This window comes from Columba livia, chromosome 2 (assembly GCF_036013475.1).
Source record: "Columba livia isolate bColLiv1 breed racing homer chromosome 2, bColLiv1.pat.W.v2, whole genome shotgun sequence".
NCBI lineage: Eukaryota > Metazoa > Chordata > Aves > Columbiformes > Columbidae > Columba > Columba livia.
Genome location: NC_088603.1, coordinates 77,815,787 through 77,836,289, shown reverse-complemented (window position 1 = coordinate 77,836,289; position 20,503 = coordinate 77,815,787). Strand labels below are relative to the sequence as shown.

At 36.2% G+C, this 20,503-nt stretch overlaps 1 long non-coding RNA gene across 1 annotated transcript in view; it reads left to right on the top strand.

Annotated features, from left to right (window-relative positions):
• Window positions 1-19,596, top strand: part of LOC110357703 (uncharacterized) — a 35,503-nt gene extending 15,907 nt beyond the window's left edge. Inside the window, exon 4 of the long non-coding RNA XR_010470326.1 lies at window positions 14,246-19,596. This is a non-coding gene — a long non-coding RNA (uncharacterized LOC110357703). The remainder of the gene's footprint in view (window positions 1-14,245) is intronic.
• The last annotated feature ends 907 nt before the right edge of the window (window positions 19,597-20,503 follow it).

Below are 20,503 nucleotides of genomic sequence, written 5' to 3'. Positions count from 1 at the left end.
TCTCTGAAGTTTCATATCCCTGACCATAGTGACATGACTGAAATTTAATGATAGGTCAAGTTACAGAGCTTTCAAAATGAGATTTAAAAAACCTTGTATAACAGTCAAAACATGCGGAGAGTGAGCTTGGTTAGAGCTCGCAAAGGGGGATGAGACGAGACCCTTTGAGTGCGGCGACCAGATCAGAGACGGACAGAGACGAGGGCTCAATATGAGGTTGCAATCAAAGTCAATTTAGTAAACTACTGGCATGGTTTTTATATTCTCTACAGCAGGCTCAGGCGTAGCAACAGACATATGGTTGGTTAATACAAAGCAATCACGCATCCCACCCCCCAAGGTAATAGGTCATTTGCAGTTGTCCATGCACTGTCCACGCGTTCTGACGACATTCACTATCTTGTCACCTCAGCAGAGTAAACGTTTAACCAGCTCAGGTTGCTTCTTTGTTCCTCACTATCTATGACCTTTGGTCTGCTGCTGAGTCTCAGTCGTGTCACGCACAGGATTGTCCATAGATATTTTCTGATACAGATGGTGACCTCTTTTTTTCCAAAAAATCTTCTACAAAAACACTTTTTGAAAGTTTTGTGGGGTTATTGATCACACAAATGTGACAGGTCCCTCTAATACATTTTCAGATCAACTGAAATTTGTAAGGCAGCTTCACTTTTGATTTAGTAATGAGAAGGATGGAAGTTATATGATAATCTTCTATTTCTTACAAATGGAAAACCCATTTGATCTAAATGCATGCTAGTTTATTCCTCTGTAAACTGAATATCCAAATAAATTAAATATATGTCTTCAGAATAGATTCTTCCCAGTTTAAATTTTGTTCTACTAGAACAGACATTTATATAATTCACACAAATTTTGGCAATTCACTGTATCTTCCTGTCTACTTAGCACTGTAGTCCAGAGATATTTCATAGGAAGAGGAATTTTCTTCAAACTCTAATGTTTAACAGCTTCAGATATGAAATAATAAGTTGGATCATATATCATTAAAATATGTAGCTTTATGAATGAAACAATAACTACCACAAAGCCAAATAAATAGAATAAGTTGAATAAAACAGGCTAAAAAAAAAGGCAAAAAATTTCATCCGTGTTTACAAACACATGGCCAAAATACCAACCTTTTTGAAAACCAGAATTAAACTGTCCTTCAACTGATTCAAATATGGTACAGAAATATACATTTACAGGAAAAACAACTAAACAAAGAAATAGGCAGATAAAACACTTGTTATTGCATTTTATCATAACGATGTAGTTCCAGGCTTATGTGATTTACAGATGTGTGTGTGAGATTTTCATGCACATATGTACAAGTTCAGTGAACTCATGCACACTGGATTCTCTGGATCCAGAAATGCAAGGGATAGGAAAGATACAGTATTTTAACTAGAATCAAAATCTATTGGTGCATGTACAGATGACAATTGTGGCCTGAAATTCATTATCGTTGACCTTAGTTAGGATCACAAAAACAAAGCTAGCTTTGGGGAAACTGGTTGAAATCCCTCCCACAATTTGTTTTTCTCTACTCAGAGACCCTGCTGATACCACCTGACAGAGGAATATGTTTGTCCAACTGAGAAGTATTACAGTTTAAAAGACCGTATATATCAGCACCAGACTTTCAGGGTGATCTGGGAATTTTTCTCTCCTGAAAGAGGATGTTTTCGCAATAACAAAAACAGTGTAAAGGAAGCAAACCTCCTGGGCTGAAAAGGCTGTATCATAGGACTTCACCTGCTAGCAGGTGTTATTGTGGTTTTCAGAGAGGACTGCTCCCCCTAAAGGTAGCCATGGAAATGCCTGAAAATAATCCTCACTGACATCTAGAATTCGGAAGACAAAACTGTGAAGCAGTAACAAGCTGGAGTGTGAGAAAAGTTACCACAGGTGAAATGAAATGCATGTTACAGCAGAGCGTCACAATTTGTGCAAGGTAGTCCAGAGGCTGTAAGACAGCAGAGTCCAGAAGGTAGTTCATAGGAGGCTTTATTAATAAAGCTAGAAATAGTACCTCACCAAAGAAAATCATAGCTTTCATGTTTTACAGAAAAACTTTACACTGATCTTCCTGAAAACAGTCTAGAAAAATGCTTAAAAAAAAAAAAAAGGAAAACAAACAAACAAACAAACAAACAAACAAAACCAAAACAAAAACTAACAAAAAAACCCCAAACAAAACAAACAAACAAACAAAAAAAAAGCAAACCCTCAGATGTAAATGTTATGTACAAACGAAACAGAACACTTTGGGGTTTGTGTCAAGATGACAGATAGATGTAAATATTTCATCACAAATTAACAAATGTGAATCAAATAAAGTTTAATATTTTGGGACCTTTCACCTTCTTTGTGTTAACCCACTCCACAGTTGGAGAAAAGATACTGGGTTGGATGACGTTTTGGTCTGACCTGTTGGGCTGTTGGTGAACATAATGTTCGTTGGTTTTGCTGTTGTTGTTGGTTGGTTGGTTGGTTTGGTTTGGTTTGGTTTGGTTTTGTTCTGATTTTCTGCAGAAAATCTTTGATTGCTGTTGACTGTTTATAATTGTTCATATTACTGCAATGTCACAGTTTTGAACCAGCATCAAAGGAGGCAGTGCTGCATAGGTATAATTAAGGCTTTTGTACCATACAGATTGAAATCCAGTTATAAAAGAAGTATGAGATTAATAAGGCAAAAATTATGGATACAAGTTGCCCTGGCTGGCAGTGATTTTGAAACACTAATAGCCTAAATACTGTCAAATTTCCTGTAGAATATTTTTACAAAGGAAAGAAAAGAGAGTTTTGACAATTAAGAATGCAATAACCAGACTCATACTTCTCTTAAACTAGAGGACAAGCATCATAAAAATTCTGAATTTGTTTATTTCAACGTTTAACAAAATAACAATGAGGGCTAGTGTTTGATCTTTTCAGGGGTTCCAGGTAACTTTTCAGTAGAAAATAAAGAATGATAAACAGAGTGACAAATTATGACTGATGGCCTTAAAAATAACACCTTTTTAGACAAGGTATAGAATGGTGAGGTGCAAGAAAGAGAGAAAAATGAGGAAGCATTTATGGTCTTGATAAAACAAAGTATAAGTTAACTTTGCAGCAGGATTTTATAATAATCCCAGAAAAAAAAAAAGAAAAATAAAAAAAGGTTATTTATTCATGTATCAAGGGTAGATAGCATGATGTTATAGTATAATAACTGAGGCAGGAGCTTAGCTTTTCAGGCAGACACCAAAGCAGCTTTCTTAGAGGCATTATACAGAACATACTAAAAAAAAATAATACCTAGTAAATTCCTGAATTAATGAGGATGAAATTAATTAATGAATGGAACTAAGTACCATTCAGGATGGTGATGCAGTCAACAAAAAATAAAAATACTCTTGGTAGATAAGAACTGTTCAGGGAAACCTTCTGGATAAAGAAGAATGTGAGAAAAGCTCCTACAAAATACTATATATCTACTGATCCTTATCTTCGATGGGGAATAATCCATGCTTTTATCATGAAGAAAAGGTCACAAAACCACTGACAAGCATGAAGATTTAGACAGCAAAAGAGAATGGTCATGAGAGAGACCAGGGGAAGAAAGCATGAGGTAAAAGTATAAAATGAATTAGAGGAAAAAGCAGGTGAATAGGAGATGACTGGATGAATCAGGCTGTGTGAGTATTGCAGCAGAAGATAAAGGCAAAAAACCCCAAACCACACCAAACACAGAAAACTCCAAAACAAACAAAACCAAACAAAACCAGCAACAAATTGGGGGCTGGGGGAGGATGGAAATGTAATGTAATGGCAATGCTGCCCATTAAATCACTTCCCACAGTACCAAAACATTCTTTGAGGACTTTGTCTGTATAGCTGACCAAACCCTTACTTTTAAGATCCTTTTAATAGAGTGGCATTGCTGCTGAAGAGAAGTAAAATGAAAATGCTGAAGGGCAAAGTCCAGGTACAATGAGACTTTAATTAGTCAGGTTCCCAGCCAAGGCTTACTTCAGCTTTCACTGAAGTCAAGAGAAAGCCTCCTACTGATTATAGGGAAATTGGATCAAAGTTGCATGACAAGATGAAGTCTCTGTAGAGTTATTTTTCCTCAGCTCTTTTTAATAGAGATGTCAAAAAATATAATTTTATTTTGAAGGATTACTAAAGTTTGGACTCATGTTCATATATTTTATAAAGCAAAAAATAAAATGCTAAATTATTTGGTTTTCTTTCTTCTATTTTGTCAGGTTTTTTTTCCTTTTTGTTTTTACACTAGACTAGAAAAGGCAGAAATAAAACAATTTAGAAGAATCTTCATCAAGGTGATGCTTAAATGACTTTAAAAGAAAAATATTTAACTCTGCCCTTTATATCTCTCCCTCCTGTGAGTATTTTTCTGGTCTATTGCCTGCTAGGAAGTTGGTTTAAATTGTTGCAGTACTTTACCTGTGTGTGAAGAACCAGAGATGTTGTGACTTCTCGGCTCTCCATTTTGGGTTAAGGAAAAGTCCTCTATTCTCTGCCTATTGCTGTTTCCTGAAACAGCCTTCTTCTATAGGTAACATATAAATGAAAGCAAGCTTCTCAATGAAGGGTTAACCAGAAAATTAACAGTTACTTGACAATGTCAGAACTGGTGGCCAGAAAATTTGCCATTTCACAGAATCACAGAATGTTAGGGATTGGAAAGGACCTCAAAAGAACATCTAGTGCAATCCCCCTGCCGGAGCAGAAACACTTAGATGAAGTGACACAGGAAGGTGTCCAGGCAAGTCCTGAATGTCTCCAGAGAAGGAGACTCCACAACCTCCCTGACAGCCTGTTCCAGTGTTCTGATAGCCTCACTGAGAAGAAGTTTCTTCTCATATTTAAGTGGAACCTCCTGTGTTCCAGTTTGTACCCGTTACCCCTTGTCCTATCATTGATTGTCACTGAGAAGAGCCTGGCTCCATCCTCGTGACACTCACCCTTTAGGTGGATATACTCCCTATTCAGCTGTATTGATCTACAAGCCAGTCATAAACACTATGGAATATTTGATTTAAACACAGCTATGCAGAGATGAAATTTAAAGGCTGATACAATAATTTTACAGACTCACAGAATATCCCACAAGGATCACTGAGTCCAACTCCTGTCCCTGTGTATGACAGCCCCACAGTTCACACAATATGTCTGAAGGCATTGTCCATTTGCTTCTTGAATACTGTCAGGCTTGGGGCCATGACTGCCTCCCTGAGGATCCTGTTCCAGTGCTCCACTACCCTCTGGGTGACAAACATTTTCGCAATATCCAACCTAAGCAACCCCTGGCACATCTTCCTGCCATTCTCTCAGGTTCTATCATTGGTCACCAGAGAGAAGAGATCAACATCTGCCCCTCATCCTTCCCTTATGAGGAAGTTCTAGAGTGCGATGATGTCTCCCCTCAGTCTCTTCTTCTCCAGGTTGAACAAATCTAGTGATTTTATCTGCTCCTCATATGGCTTCCCCTCCAAACCCTCCACCATCTTCGTGGCCCTCCTCTAAACACTCTCTAGTGGCTTTATATCCTTTTCATCCTGTGGTGCCAGAACTGCACACAGTGCTCCAGGTGAGGCCGCATCAGTGCAGAGCAGAGTGGGACAATCACCTCTCTCGCCCAGCTGGCAATGCTGTGCTTGATGCACCCAGGACACGGTTGGCCCTCTTGGCTGCCAGGGCACACTGTTGGCTCATGTTAAGCTTGCCATCAACAAGAATGGCCAGATCCCTCTCTGTGGGGCTGCTCTCCAGCCTCTCATTCCCCAATCTATAAGTAAATCCAGCGTTGCCATGTAAAGTAATCACCACTGCACTACAAGGCCTACACATAACTCTAAGAAAATAATTATTAAGAAAAATATCCAAGATTTATCAAATAAAACTTATATTTCAGTAATACACATTTTATATTTTACAGCATTTAAATGAAATCGGACAGGAAATATTTTTCCACTCCCTAATAAATGAATGGTGTTTCAAATAAAAAAAAATATCAACTTGAAGCTTGGAAAATATTTTAAAAGGTTTTTTTTTTTTTTTAATTAGTTAATCTCTACCTTTAATTTCTTCTTCAATTCACTGAAAAAAAGGAATATTATGTTTTAATTTTCAAAATGTGCAGTTTCAGATCAATAATTCAATCACGATTTCCATTTTGACTAAACTTAAAATCACTCACAAAAGAACATATAGTGTTCAATCCTAAAAACGCATTTTAAAATCATTACAATAAGATCCTTTTGGGCAATTCATAAAAGTATCTTTGTTTCTTCAAAATGGGAAATTTATTTATGCTACCCCTTTAACTTATTGATCAGTCATATCTGTATAGCATCCCAGCTTTCACTTTATTCTAACATTCAAAATTTATTAAACATATTCTTTGAATTTATTCCTATAAAAGTGATCTTGTAGTTACTGAGTTGAGGAGAATCTGCTGAAAACACCTCCAATGCCTGCTGAAGATGAAGTAAGAATTACAGTCACTCGAAAGATTAATACCATCTAGGAATTACTGTGCCTAATCATTAGTAATGTGAGACATAAGTAAATTTGATCACACAGAGAAGTGACCTTCTTTATGGAAACGCAGGAGTGAGTTAGATGACAACATATTTTAATGGTCATAACAGAATAAGAAGACTCTAGCAGTGCCTTTTAGCATTACCTTACAAAACCAAATTAAAAATAAGGTAACAACAGAGTGAACTACAGCACCACATTTCCATCTTTGACATATATGTAGAAAATGAATATTCCAAGAAGACACCAATCAATGGGAAAGCATCCATCACTGGCAAAATAAAAAAAAAAAATCTAATTAAGGCAGCAGAGAATTTCCTCAAACTGGTTAATATTTTCAAAGATACAGATATGGTGGTGTTTTTTGTTTGTTTATTTGTTTGTTTTACCCCAGATTATACAGTCACAAAAACAACAACAATAAACACTATGAGGAAAAATATTTCCTTATTTCCACTCTGGAAAAAGCACAATTCACCCAGCTCTACCATACTAAATTGTTCACTTCTTGTATAGCCCTGATATAAAGATTTAAAAATGTATAGGTGGGAAACATTCAAGCAAGTTCAAAATAAGGTCTTCAGCAAGACCTACTGAAACAAGACCTTCCAGAAGACTTCCTTACCTACAATCTGTTGTTATTAACTTCGTAGTCTGGAGCTAAGGAAACAGATATGCAGTTAAAACAGTGATGAGCAATATCAGTAGTTCCTTGTAGAGTCCTACAACACTGTTGACAAAGTGATCTGTCAGTCTCATATTATTTACTCTAGAGCTCATGAGACAGCCTTAGAGTTCACCTGCTACTGAAACAAGCTTCGCAGATGAAAACTGAACCTTGTCCATATAATGCCAAAAACAATAATTGGCAAAACAGTAGTCTGAAAATTAAACTCAAAATGCTTCAGTTCCACTGAAATAATAAATCTAAATATTTTTGTGGTTTTCTATTTTTAAATAAGCAAAGGGGATTTTAAGAATTGGAAGACTGGTTTGGTTGGTTACTGAAAACGTTATTTTTGTGGTTTTGTTGATGTTGTTTCTGTTGGGTTTTGTTAGTTTAGTTGGTTAGCTTTGACGGTTTTGTTTGTTTGTTTTCATGTTCTGCAAGACCAGTTTAAAAAAAAATGAAAGGAAAAATGAGCATCAGCTATGTTCTCAGATTATTTCATTTCCTCAAGCCATGGTGGCCAAGAATTATACAAAATGTTATGGTGCAATGTGTTTTTCCTCACAGCTTTTGCTTCACGTAAGAAGACCATCCAGACTCCCGATTAGTTTCATGGACATTTTTAAAATAAATAAATAAATAAATAAATAGATAGATAGATAGATAAATAAATAAAGTGAATACTGAAGGTACCTGTTATCAAAATCAATTAACACATGAATTGTTGGAACTTGTCAAGATTGGTAATTTAAACCGAAGTTTTTTGCTTATTTTTTAACTGTCTAAGGACCTAATGTTTCATTCTCCTTGGAAGCCAAAAACACTACAAGAAAAATCTGTTGGGAAACCAGGTATTCAATTTGCTAGAGTCACTTCTTCTAGCTCAAAAATAGAAAAAACTCCCAAAGCTAATAAATACAAGGATTCCCAGGATCTGTAGGATGAACTGAGAATAATTATGGTAGCACAGGCATCTCAAAATGCCAAATTAAAAAATACTTAATTTTCACCCAGAAGGCTCACTATTGGTTGTATTGGTTGCATCTTTTTCCTATAGCTCAAAAGCAACTTTTTTTTTTTTTTTTTCAAAAACCTTATTTCACTAAATTATTTTCAAATGAAAATAAGCTGTGAAGAATTATTGGATCTTACTGTATCCCGTCTTGCCTTCCAGCAAAGTTATGTAGCTTCACTACAGTGTTCAACTAATGTGAGGACAAGACAAGCTAGCTGTTAATTTTCTCATGAGTACACATGTCAAAGTAAACTCTCGTCACCTTCAAGACTTTACCTTGCGCTAGTTACTCAGATTAAAGCAAGGAACTGCTTTATTTTCACTGGATTTTTGTTGTAACCTGAGTACTTCCAACTACAAAAAGAAACATTAAACATTTTATATTAGTTATGTAAAGGTTAGACTTATTCTGAGTGTAGAGATTCAGCACTGCCTTAAAAAGAAGAAAGTGTTCCTGGGTCACCTGTTTCTTGACTTTTATCATGCTTACAGTCTATATTTATCTCCTTCTCTCAAAAAAAATTATCAAGTGTCACTTACCAACACTCAAACAATCATAACCCTAACTTAAGCACTACACCTTTGCTCAAATAACAGCTGAAATGAGCAGGAAATACGACTGTGGCAGCTGCAGATTCCCCTGAGATCTGGAGCCTTCAATGGAGCAGTTGATGGCTCTTTTAGCACCTTTCGTGCCTCACTGTGCCTTTCCCCACATACACACGTAGGGTAGTATCAAGGTGCTCACAGTCACATCCTCCCCTACCCCGGGTCAGGGTGACTTCACCTCCAACAGCTGTTGGGACAGAAGGGGTGGGATCCTCAGTCAATTGACAGGGTCGTTAGCAGAAGAGGTGCCCAGAGTAGCTGCAAAGCTTCTGGACCGTGTTGTAATGCCCACATCCAGATCTGATCAGACTATAGAAACAGCATTCCAGCCAAAGGCCCCCTTTGGAATGGTCTTTTTGGAGCAGCGGGTCTGTGAACTGGAGCTCTGTCCTTAGACTGGAACATTGCCTAAGGAGACTTCCCAGGATTGAGTGTGCCTCACCTCCTCATTTGGGTAAGTGGTTATTTACTGGATGTATCCCTGAATGAGTCTTTGCCTAACCAGGCAAGTGAGAGTCCTCACCTAACCCAGGCGAGTGATTATTTTTTGTGGGCACTCTGGAGTTAGAGTGCTCTGGTTTTGTTTCTTGTGAATGTGTGCCTTCATGCTGCGGATCCTCATTATTCTTATTTTGCTGTATCCCAATAATCTCCTCAACTGATATCTGAACCTGTATTTTATGTTGCCAGAGTGCTAACTAATTGCATAAACCCTGTTTCTGGTTGGTTGATTGGCTGTACTTTTCCAGCTAGAATAAAGTCGGCTTTGGAACTTGTTGTCCACCTAAAACTGACTTTTGGGTGCCTCCGTGACAACTACTATAAAACATATTAATCTATGAGATGGTGCTTTACAAAGGGCAGATTGTGCTTTGTCTATCCCTCAGCCACATCTGAATCTGAAAAGAACTCAAGCAGAAGAAATGAGAAGGATGATGGAAAAGCAGGTTGAGATAGGAACAAATAGAATCTAATCTAGTATTACACAGAAACAAGTAAATTCTATGCAATAAAATATTATTTTCTAATATGTTTAAAATAATTTAGCATAGTAAAGTAGTTTTTTGAAATCCTTTTGTAAAGGGACAGTAAAGTCTTAAACCCTAGCAATACAGATAAGAAAAATGCCCCATACTTATTTAAATAAATGGGATTCTTTCCCTAATCATCCTGACCTGAGACAACTAATAGCTGTAAACCCTTTTAATTATTTCCTAGAATAGGATTATCTTCACCTGACTGAGTAAACTGACATTTTAAATTCCTTTTTACAGTATAGCGGAATATGTTCTGTTCAATGCTGCATTTCTAATGTCCCAGTGTCTGTCAGAAGCACATTGTGAATTTAATTCAAAATACCAAGGCAGGTGTTTAAATAGATATCCCATGCTTCAAAGAAAACACAACAAAAGACAGCATTTAACTTTCAATGAGAAAGGAAAGGCAAGGAAACATGTCAACTTGTGCAGTCCTTAAGAAAGAGAATAACTCATCATCACATGCATCAAATTTATCTTCCTGGTATGCAAACCTTGTCCCAAAGTCATTTTATTTCTTCAGAGTCACATACTGACTGCAGGGATTTACTCTGCTGAATAAATGTACTCAGATGCAAATCCTGATGATACTGGAGCGGTAACAGTCAAAGTCAGTAGACAATAGAAGGACCCAACTTGGTGACACACGCAACAGTTGTTTATAGCCAGATATGACACAGGTGAGAAATATAAAAAGTTTTTCATATATTTATTGACAGTGGAGCTCAATTACAGTAAGTGTAAATGCCCTTGAAATGTAGAACTCAAATATGTTAAGACAATGATTTTCCGCACAGAATTCATACTGAAAAAAATTGATCTTATAGAAGAATTTGGAATACAAAGTAGAGAAAAAGACTTCAAGGATATCACTTTGACAAGGATACATGTGAATAACTTTATACAGTTGAGTCATCTCGCAAAGTCAATGGAATAACTCATTTTAGCAGTCTAACATTCGAGATTTTTAAAAGTTAGTCACATATGATTTAGCCAACTTCCCTCCTGTAAGTCCTTATTCAAAAAATTGTTTCAAAACCTTTTCTGGACAAGTTTTGAAAGAACTCCAGCTTTTTCCAGTGAAAACTATTGGCTACACAAGATTGAGTCCAGAGGAAAAAAAAAATAGAAAGAAAGAAAACAATAATTTCAAAATAAAAAGTTATCTCCAGATGAGAATAGGCTATAACAAATGTATTCTCAAGCCCAGAGAACATGTCCTGTGGTGAGATACAATCCACGTGTTCAAAGACTGTTAAAATGAGTTGAAAGTACTGATCTGTAATATGGGTCTTAAGTGAAAAACAAACAAACAAACAAAAAAACAAACAAAAAGTTTGGGGGTTAATAGAACAAAAAGAGGTGAAACCTTGGCTCTGGAGTAGTAATTATGTGATTCGTCATGAGCTTCAATGGATGCACAGTTTTGGTCAGGAAGTTTGAATGTCCTTTAGAATTTTTTTTTAATTATACCATGGGAAATACGATTAGGAGTAATGAATAAGCTTGTTGAGATCTTTTCATGAGACATACATTAAAGTTATTTCCCCTCTAGCATCATTGCAAAAGAAGGTTTGACAGTTTTAGTCTCAACTTGCACATTTAATACCAGTTTGTATTTGTTTTGAAGTAAATCTTAGTACTACACTTCTGAATGTGCAGCCCTTGATTTTGTGATAATTATATCACTATATTCCTTTTGTCTCTGGAAGTATATTTATGTACTTGTAACTTTTCCTACTTCTCTTTGAGAACCTCCCATGAAAATATTTTAATCATAGAGAAATACAAATAAAAAATATTCTGGAAGAAAATCTTGTCATAAAATGTTTATGACAATTTAAGCATTTTTATTGTAGACTTTAAGCTAAACTGAACATCAAAAAAGACCTTGCTGCTATTGGCTTTTGGTTTACATACATTATCTGGTCTTTTGTTTAACTCAGAATAATCGAAAACACTGAAAGCATGCTCGTCAGACTAAAATGCATTTTTGGCTGATTTAGATTTCCAAGAGTATCTGTCAGTTCATGGCTGAAAAATCAAATATACTTCACTGGGAAAACTCATAAAGGTGTACTTCCGCAAACAACAGAGATTGCACTATATTCCTTTTGTAAGGTGATTTACATTTCAACCACAGATAGCAGGGAACACCTCCCTTTGTTTATCTAAAATCTGGGATATTACATGTAATTTAGACAAAGAGATGGTCTCTACAGAGACATTCAGTTCTTTGAGTTCAGCAATGCTATCCCAGTTATGAACAACTGTATCATGAAGAAGAGTTTTCCATGGAGAGAGCATCAGCTGATTTACAGATTGATTACAGGGAAGCCAGGCTAATGAAATGTTTGCTGAAGGCAGTATCAGAGATGCTGTGAGAGGAGAAGAAGAAAAAAATATTCTATAGTGGGATGGGAACATACATGCTTCTTGTACCACAGATAACTCGGTTAATCAGAGCTGTATGGCCAGCAGACCACCCTGTCCCTGTTTCTTGATTCATCTGTCAAAGACTCTAGTAAATAGTGGCCCATGGGAATGTCACACCAGAGGGAAGGGCAGCATCAGAGCAAAGGCATTCTGGCATTGATATCATGGTAGGGAATCTGTAAACAAGATATTTATGTCTTTGTGAAGAAGTTAATTATTGAATTGTTTAGCTAACCAAAACTTTCAAATATTGTGAAGATAAACAGTTCATACAATCAGGACTTTGAAAACATTTTATGTTACTTTTGACTCTGAGATGTCTTCTTGCTATGGACAGCTGATTTTTTTCTATCAGTTTTGCCTGACACACAAGATTTGTTTTGAATCAGAAGTGGTTTCCATGGAGAGTTTATTCCTTCTGGATTCTTATTTAGTTTTAATTTAAAGAAATTAAAACCCTAGGAAACAGAAAGAGCTTCAGAAAAATAACATGATTGCTTTGTTAGTTTGTTTTCAAATTTTAAATTAAAGAAAAGATGTCCATGTTCAGCTCATGACTTAAATCTTTAGTCAAAATGTAAGAAATTGTCAGACTACTTCTTGATGGTGTTATTTTTAATTCAAAAAGGACTTATTTAGATACCTTTATTTTTTTCTTTTGTAGAAGGAGGAGTGCAAGTTCTCCTACCTAAAAAATAAGACTTCCATATTTTTATTCATTATTATTAATAATTAAGAAACCTTGCACACACTGTATGGCTTGGTCTTACGTACATAACATAACTGATATATATGGCATATGCCCATAATCAGACATATAATTAGCCATACACCAGCAGTCCAGTTGCATCTGGAAAGCCTTGGGATCAGTGTGCACATACTGTAGTGATAATTTCCTTAAGAAAAGCAAGACTGAATCTTCCAACCAAACTATAGCAGGCATGCATACCCCACCTGGCTTCAGGACATCAAGAAACCATGGGCAACTGACTAAGCCTCTCTAATTTTACATATTTTTAATAGCCTAAAACACAGACAAACCTTGATACAGTATTGCCCTGCCTGCAATTGTCCTAATGTATCCATAAACTAAGGGAAAACATGCCTCAGTTTGTATGGAAAAAGAGTTATAAGATGTGAAATCCAATCACTTAGAATGGATCATACACATAGATTTTGTTCTGAAGGTGGTAAAGTCGTTACATGCTTAATTTATTTCAGAAAACAAAAGCAAGGAAACAAAGATAAAAAAAAAAAAAAAAAAAGGAGCAGAGATATCCAACAAAGAGGCACCAAATTACCAAATTACCTGTTATCACAAATATCATGCACTCTAGATCAGTCATTGACATTTCAACTGCTATAATTATGGTTTATTGTGCTTTATATACCTAACAGTAGGAATATTATAGATGAGTTGCTTTGGTGTTTGGTAAAAAGAAGGGGTGGTTTGAAGAAGGATTCAGTACAGGAATGTGACTACAGATGGAAAGGAGCAGGCTGCAACACTGGTATTTCAAGGAATCTGGAGCTGCTCTGCATATTACAGTCAGAGTACACATCAAAGTGCTTGAGAAAGTTGCCAACTTTTCTTTTGGAGAATGCACTTCTTGTATCACCCTATAATCCACAACAGTGCTACAAGGTGCTAATGTGCTTGGATGATCAGGCATTAACCACTAAGTATTCAAGAAAGAATTTGGTATCAAATTGTTTCTTTAAAGTTTAGTGAGTATCAAGTATTCACTAATTCATAAATAAATAATTGGTTCTTGAAGTGCATGGACTCATGGACTGCTTTCTTTGTCCAGTGTGAATGATGATCTCTTTTGGTACCTCTCTGCTTATTCTGTCTGCTGTATTTGCAGTGTGATCTTGCTGAGGTATTTGGTTTATTTGTTTATTTTTATACAGCTTTGCCATCCTTGAGGGGTGTTCTCACCATAAGCATCCTGAAAGCCGGATCATGTACACTACAACGTATCTTCAGATGCCTCCCCAGAAGACAGGAAAAAAAACAACAAAAACCACCACCACCACCACCACCACCAACAACAACAACAACAACAAAAAACCAAACCAAAACAAAACAAAAAAAAAAAAAAAAAAAAGAAGAACAAGGAACCCCTGCTATACATACATTCCAAAACTTCTGAATTTTCTCCCTGAGAGATCTGAAAGTATGATGGGCTTCCTCACCACACAGAAAACTGAGAAGTCAGTCTTCACTGGCATGCATTATTTGCTCTTTTGAAAGTCATGCTGTGTTAAAAGGTTGCTTTGTTTGTAAAAAGGCAATAATTCATAATATGTTTGTACGTGAGAACACAGTTTTATTATTATCTTGAACAAGTAATTAGATTGAAAGTAGTGATAACGACACACTGACAACACCAGTACATATAAAAATGAGAATGAGCTAATCTTTCAGTGGCAAAGAAAAACCAGTTATTGTATTGCTTTATCCAGTAGGCTTGAATAATACTATCATGACATGATAGCTTACGCTCAATTTTAAACATACACTTTACTTAAAATATAATATTCATTTAGTATGAATAGGCTTTTTTTCCATGCTGCTTTGAAAAATATTCTATAATAGTCTGTAATGCATCTGTTTCAAAGAGTTGGAATTATATCTTCATATAATTTATGAAGCTATACAAACTTGATCATATCAATACAGCTGTCAGGAAACAATTTTCCTGTTCTTTGAGAATTTTTAACATATATATAAAAAGAAATCCCATCTAAAATGGGGCCAGAAAAGTCAAAATTCCCAAAATAAAATAGAGATGTTAATCCTCCAGTCCATATCCTGTTTACTTTCACATACTGTGTTAGCATAGCAGCAACAACAAAAAAACACCGTTTGCTTTAAAATACATTGCATTACTTTGGTAATTTTGTATAAAACTATTCATTAGCTTTTAATTAAGTTTTTTTTATACCCCAAAAATAGTTAAAAAATTAGAATCAGGTCTATTAGAGTCAGCTCTTTTTACTAACTCCCCAAAATCTACACAGAGAACAGCTATGGTAAACTGATTTCTCCTCAGTAAGAAGATGAGAAGCATGCTTCTGTGAAAGTGCTTAAAAGCAATTTTATAGCTGAAGAATCATCACACACAAACTAAATATACAAAGCTTCCCCAGCAGACTACGAAAAAAACCCCAGAAGATCAGTAAATTCTTGTCTGATTATTAAAAATGTGGTTTGACTATACACTTTTTTGAAACCCAAGTCATATTTATATCCTTGAGTTTGTAATTCTAAAAAATACATTCTTTCTGAGTAAGATGAGAAAAGCAATACTATATATTCAGGACATGACTAGCAAACACAAATCATAGTAATAATAATAAATCCTAAACAAGCATTTCCCTAAGTGTGTTTTAGACAAAACGATGATATTTTTTAAAAAATGTAGACATCTGTTGATAGTTTTTTGCATGTTTACACCATGCTTAATATGCATTAAAAATCTAATTTTTATTAAAAAATAATTAATGAAAGCAAACCTTATGGCAACAGAAGAACACACTAGAATGAAACAGAAACTGTCAGAATAAAGCAAATTTGCCCTATTAATCTGATGCTTTATGATTGCCTGCTGCTTATGCTAAGATGTCAAAAATTGAATTATTGTAGTTTTGGAATATTTTTAATCTCTAAATGCAACAACCATCAGTCAGAGGAGAAATTGCATTTGAGTAAATGAGTGTGACTCTCATCTGGGCTAAAGGGAAATGTTTCAGAATTATCACAGCAAGGCTGGCATAGCCTCTGGACTGAATTAATCTATCACAGGGGCTTTTAATGTCTCCAAAACAGTAGTGCACACAGACTACTTGCTTCTTCTGACACATCGAGCTATTTCCCAGGAGACCTTGCTCTGGTCTACAGTACCACAAACAGTTTTAGGCAACTTGACACGGACTGTGTTTCATCAGTGGTCTAATTTCTCCAGGATTTACATTCCCTTTAAAGCAAACAGTGTTTGTCCTTGGGGAAAGTTGCACACCAATAGGGTTTTCTTTTTTTTTTTCTTTTTTTTTTTCCCATTAGGATCATGAATGTCACTGTGGCTAAAAACAGTGCTAATACATAGTTTAAAGCTAATCAATGTAGAATATAATCAAATTCTTCTCTCACGCTCACCACATCCCTAACTTGAAAGGGCAGCTAATTCAGTTTCATCTTTTAAGAAGCTTGGCAGAAAGTTTATAAATGGACAGTCAATATGACAAATGATTTAGAATCTATAAGAGAGAAGAGAGTCTTGAAAAAATTCTCAGGGGTTAGTTTTAAAAGAATGTATCAGAGGAGGAAATCCAGCAGCCACTGGTAAGCTAGTTCCTGTATTGATTCTGACCACAGGTCTCAGGGATAAAAGATCATTGCATCTTCCCTGACATGAAGGACTCTTTGGTCACACTGGTTTTGTAGCTTAGCAGGAAAGAATTAATTTTACAATACAAGCTCTTCAGAGTCCTACTGCAGAAGAAATTCTTTTAATTCAGAGCTTCCTTTTTTATGGCCTTCCAACTGTTAGTTTTTGTGTGCTATAAAACATCCAGTTTCAAGCTAAAGGGCAGCAAAGTGGTGCTTAGGGTGCAGACATGGGAGGAGCACTGAAGTCCTGTCATTTCTCAGGTGAAGGAGGAAAAAAGCTGAGAGCAGCAACAGGAAAGCAAGTGTTGAGGCAGGATTGCACCAGGGCTCTGCTCTGAAGGGGGCAACTACAGGGTGGCTACTCCTTTTAAATTTTCCTAGCAGGGTCCATATCAGTCCCTGAAGAGAAGAATTGTGACTGCCAGTATGGTAAGATCAGGTTCAGCAACTGAATCTGCATATTGCATACCAAAGGAATTGTTGATGGTACACTGTGGCTAAAGCTGAATGCATTGAGATTATAACACAGACATTAATTTCATTCTGCTGAGTTCTTATACTCAAACTAATTATTATTTAGAGTAATTTTTCTAAATAGCTGGATAAGCCTGAAAAATTACATTTGCAATAGAAAAGTCAGCAAAACATATACTAAAGCTATTAAATGACAGTACTATAATAAAGACATTTATTCTTCATTACCTATTTGATCAGCTATGGTGGTCTCTAACCTGCTGCTCTCCTTACTACAGTGGCCCCAGCTCTATGCTTTACTTAGCTTGAGAGAACAGAAGAGAATTCATTGTTATTAACAATACCTACACTAAGTATCTAAGCTTATGTTCAAGGCAATATGATATTTTTTTGTGCATATAAAGAAGGTGGTTTCTTGGTAGCAACTGAAAAACATTGCCATTGAAGTTTTATAACAAAAATCCTTATTGAAATTTGAGCAATAATAATTCTTACTCAAAAGTCTTAATATTTGACTTGGCCACAATATATTTCTACAATCAAAATTACAGACTCAATAATTGGAAATAACTAAGGTTATTGGAAAATTATCTGTTTACTTATAGGATATATGAAGTATTTGCTAAAATATTAATTATTTTGCCAAAAATGAGGAAAAAATGTTACTGGCAACTTAATTATCGCAACACATAATTTCAGGTTTGTATTGTTTATTGCAATAGTTTACCCTAGGCTTTCAAAAAAGGAGGTTTGATTTAGTATATTTTTAAAACTTTCCCTACTTCTACAGCTGGTGTAGTTATAATTTTAAGTTTTCTTTATTTGCTCCAAAGCAAAGTCTTAAAAGTTATGTGCACAACAGCTAAGCTCAGAAACACTGACACTTAGTTTATCTGGCTCATCTTTTCAGAGTGATTTCTTTGGCTATGTTTTGTTTTAATTCCAGTATGTGGCTTCATGAATTTTGATCTTGGGAGGTGGTAGTGCTTCTGAGCACTCTTTTAATTCAATAATAAGTAATTGCCCCTAAGACAGAAGGGTTCCAGAGGGAAAGAAATGGGAAGCTGGTAGGATTTGAATATATTCATGTGGGTGCAGAGATTTGCAACTGGCAAAAATGTGCAAGCAGATGGAGCCGTGTAATCACTACTTAGGTTCCTGAATAACATGTGTCGTAGTCATTTGGCCATTGAATGCAATGGTTAGAGCTGAGAAATACTGAATGTCTCCTGACAAAATGGAAGATAGCTTAACATCGTCAAAGGTATGCTACATATCCACAGCTTGTGGTCTGATATCTATGACTATCTGAGGAAAAACCCCTACTCTAGGGGCAGGTGGTCCATTGTACCAATGGACACACACAACATGCCTCCTCCCCGCCGCTCCTCCTGCAACCAGGAACAACTACAAAAAAACCTGCCCACAAAAAAAGCTGTCCACAACAGGAGGTGTATATTCCAGTCCTACTGACCAGGGCAATGTGACCACAATTAAGCTTTGAACAAGTTCCTGTAAAGTGGTCTGAAATCAGCATTATGATCTAGGGGCAACACAGCACTCAAAGGTGAACGTGGAGAGTGGAGTCCTCCCATTCTTTTCCTAAAGTGCTGTATGACTGAGAGGAGTAATTTCATCATGCTGTTCTTTTACATCATTTCCATTCACATTAAGAGGTCTTTGGCTACTTAAACTGTACATAATGTAAAGACACTGCTTCACAGCATGCTTTCAAAGCATCTAGCACATTATGTTCCAGAGTTCTGTAAAAGCCTTCTATTCACCACAAAAATAGTGATAGATAATAATAAATACTGTTGCAACATAGTGTTGGAAACTCATTCAAACACCAGTCCATAAAGCTGGGTACATCTAAACCATTGTGTTGTCCGTCTGCTGAAGAAACCTGACTATTCTGCTGTTTGGGAGGGATTCAGTGACAAAGTACCCCTCTACTCAATCTGGCCTTCATCCTCAGAGGATACCTACTCACTCCAGGATAGTATTTTGAAGCTTGAGCTGTTCTGTACCTCTTAACATAACGTGGTTTTAGCGTACTGTATATTGTTTATCACTAAAATGCAAACATCTTTTGGATTTTGAATAAATGCTGATTCTGAATAATTTTGGATGCTATACTAGACAACAAAATAACCAGATGATCTGGTCTCACATTTAGGATGCGTTTATCTAATATATTTTCCTCTCATCTGTCTCTTTTCTTTTTACTCTTATTGTGAGCTGTGCTCCCTCTTGTTATTTTTTTCCCATCTCCTTAACTAACTTAGGGTGCTTGGAAAACAGCAAAAACCAGTCACTGATTTCAGGTCATGTAAAAACAATAAGTGAATAAAAAAACCAGCATTTTTATGCTGACTTCTATAAGTAAAATTACTGCTGTGTGCACAGTTAAAAAATATGTTTACAGGTTTTGCATTAACCTCCTGGTAATATCCAGGAATTTATATAATTTAGACAGTATTGCTTCTGTTATTTATAAAGAATGGTTGAATTAACACAGATCTCCCTGTAAGGGAGTCTCCTTGTAAATTATCCTGCTGTGGCTAGAGCAACATTTACCAAAACTACATGTTGTTTAGAGAAAACTGACTTTGTGGGACTTGAAGACATATTTTTTCTATTTATGATGAATTCACATTATTTCAATCACAGCTTTATGAAAACAAAGTTCAGGAAACTAAGAACTGTGTAAGCCCTTCTTTCTTCCCAATCATGATAACTTGAAATATACTTTAATACGAAGTTAGGAGAAACATGAATCTTGAACAGTTGACATCATGAATGATAGACATTTCAGAATTCCAGGAGCTGGAACTTGAGGACAGGATTCATCTCACCTAACATCAGCAGTTGAAAGTTCACAGTATCACAGTATGTTTGGGATTGGAAGGGACCTCAAATGATCATCTAGTCCAATCCCCCTGCTGGAGCAGGAACGCCTAGGTTAAGTCACACAGGAACATGTCCAGGCGGGTTTTGAATGTCTCCACAGAAGGAGACTCCACAACCTCCCTGGGCAGCCTGTTCCAGTGCTCTGTCACCCTCACTGAGAAGAAGTTTTTTCTCAAATTTAAGCGGAACCTCTTCTGTTCCAGCTTGATCCCATTACCCCTTGTCCTATCATTGTTTGCCACCGAGAAGAGCCTGGCTCCATCCTCATGGCACTCACCCTTTATATATTTATAAACATTAATGAGGTCCCCCCTTAGTCTCCTCTTCTCCAAACTAAAGAGACCCATCTCCCTCAGCCTTTCTTCATAAGGGAGGTGCTCCACTCCCTT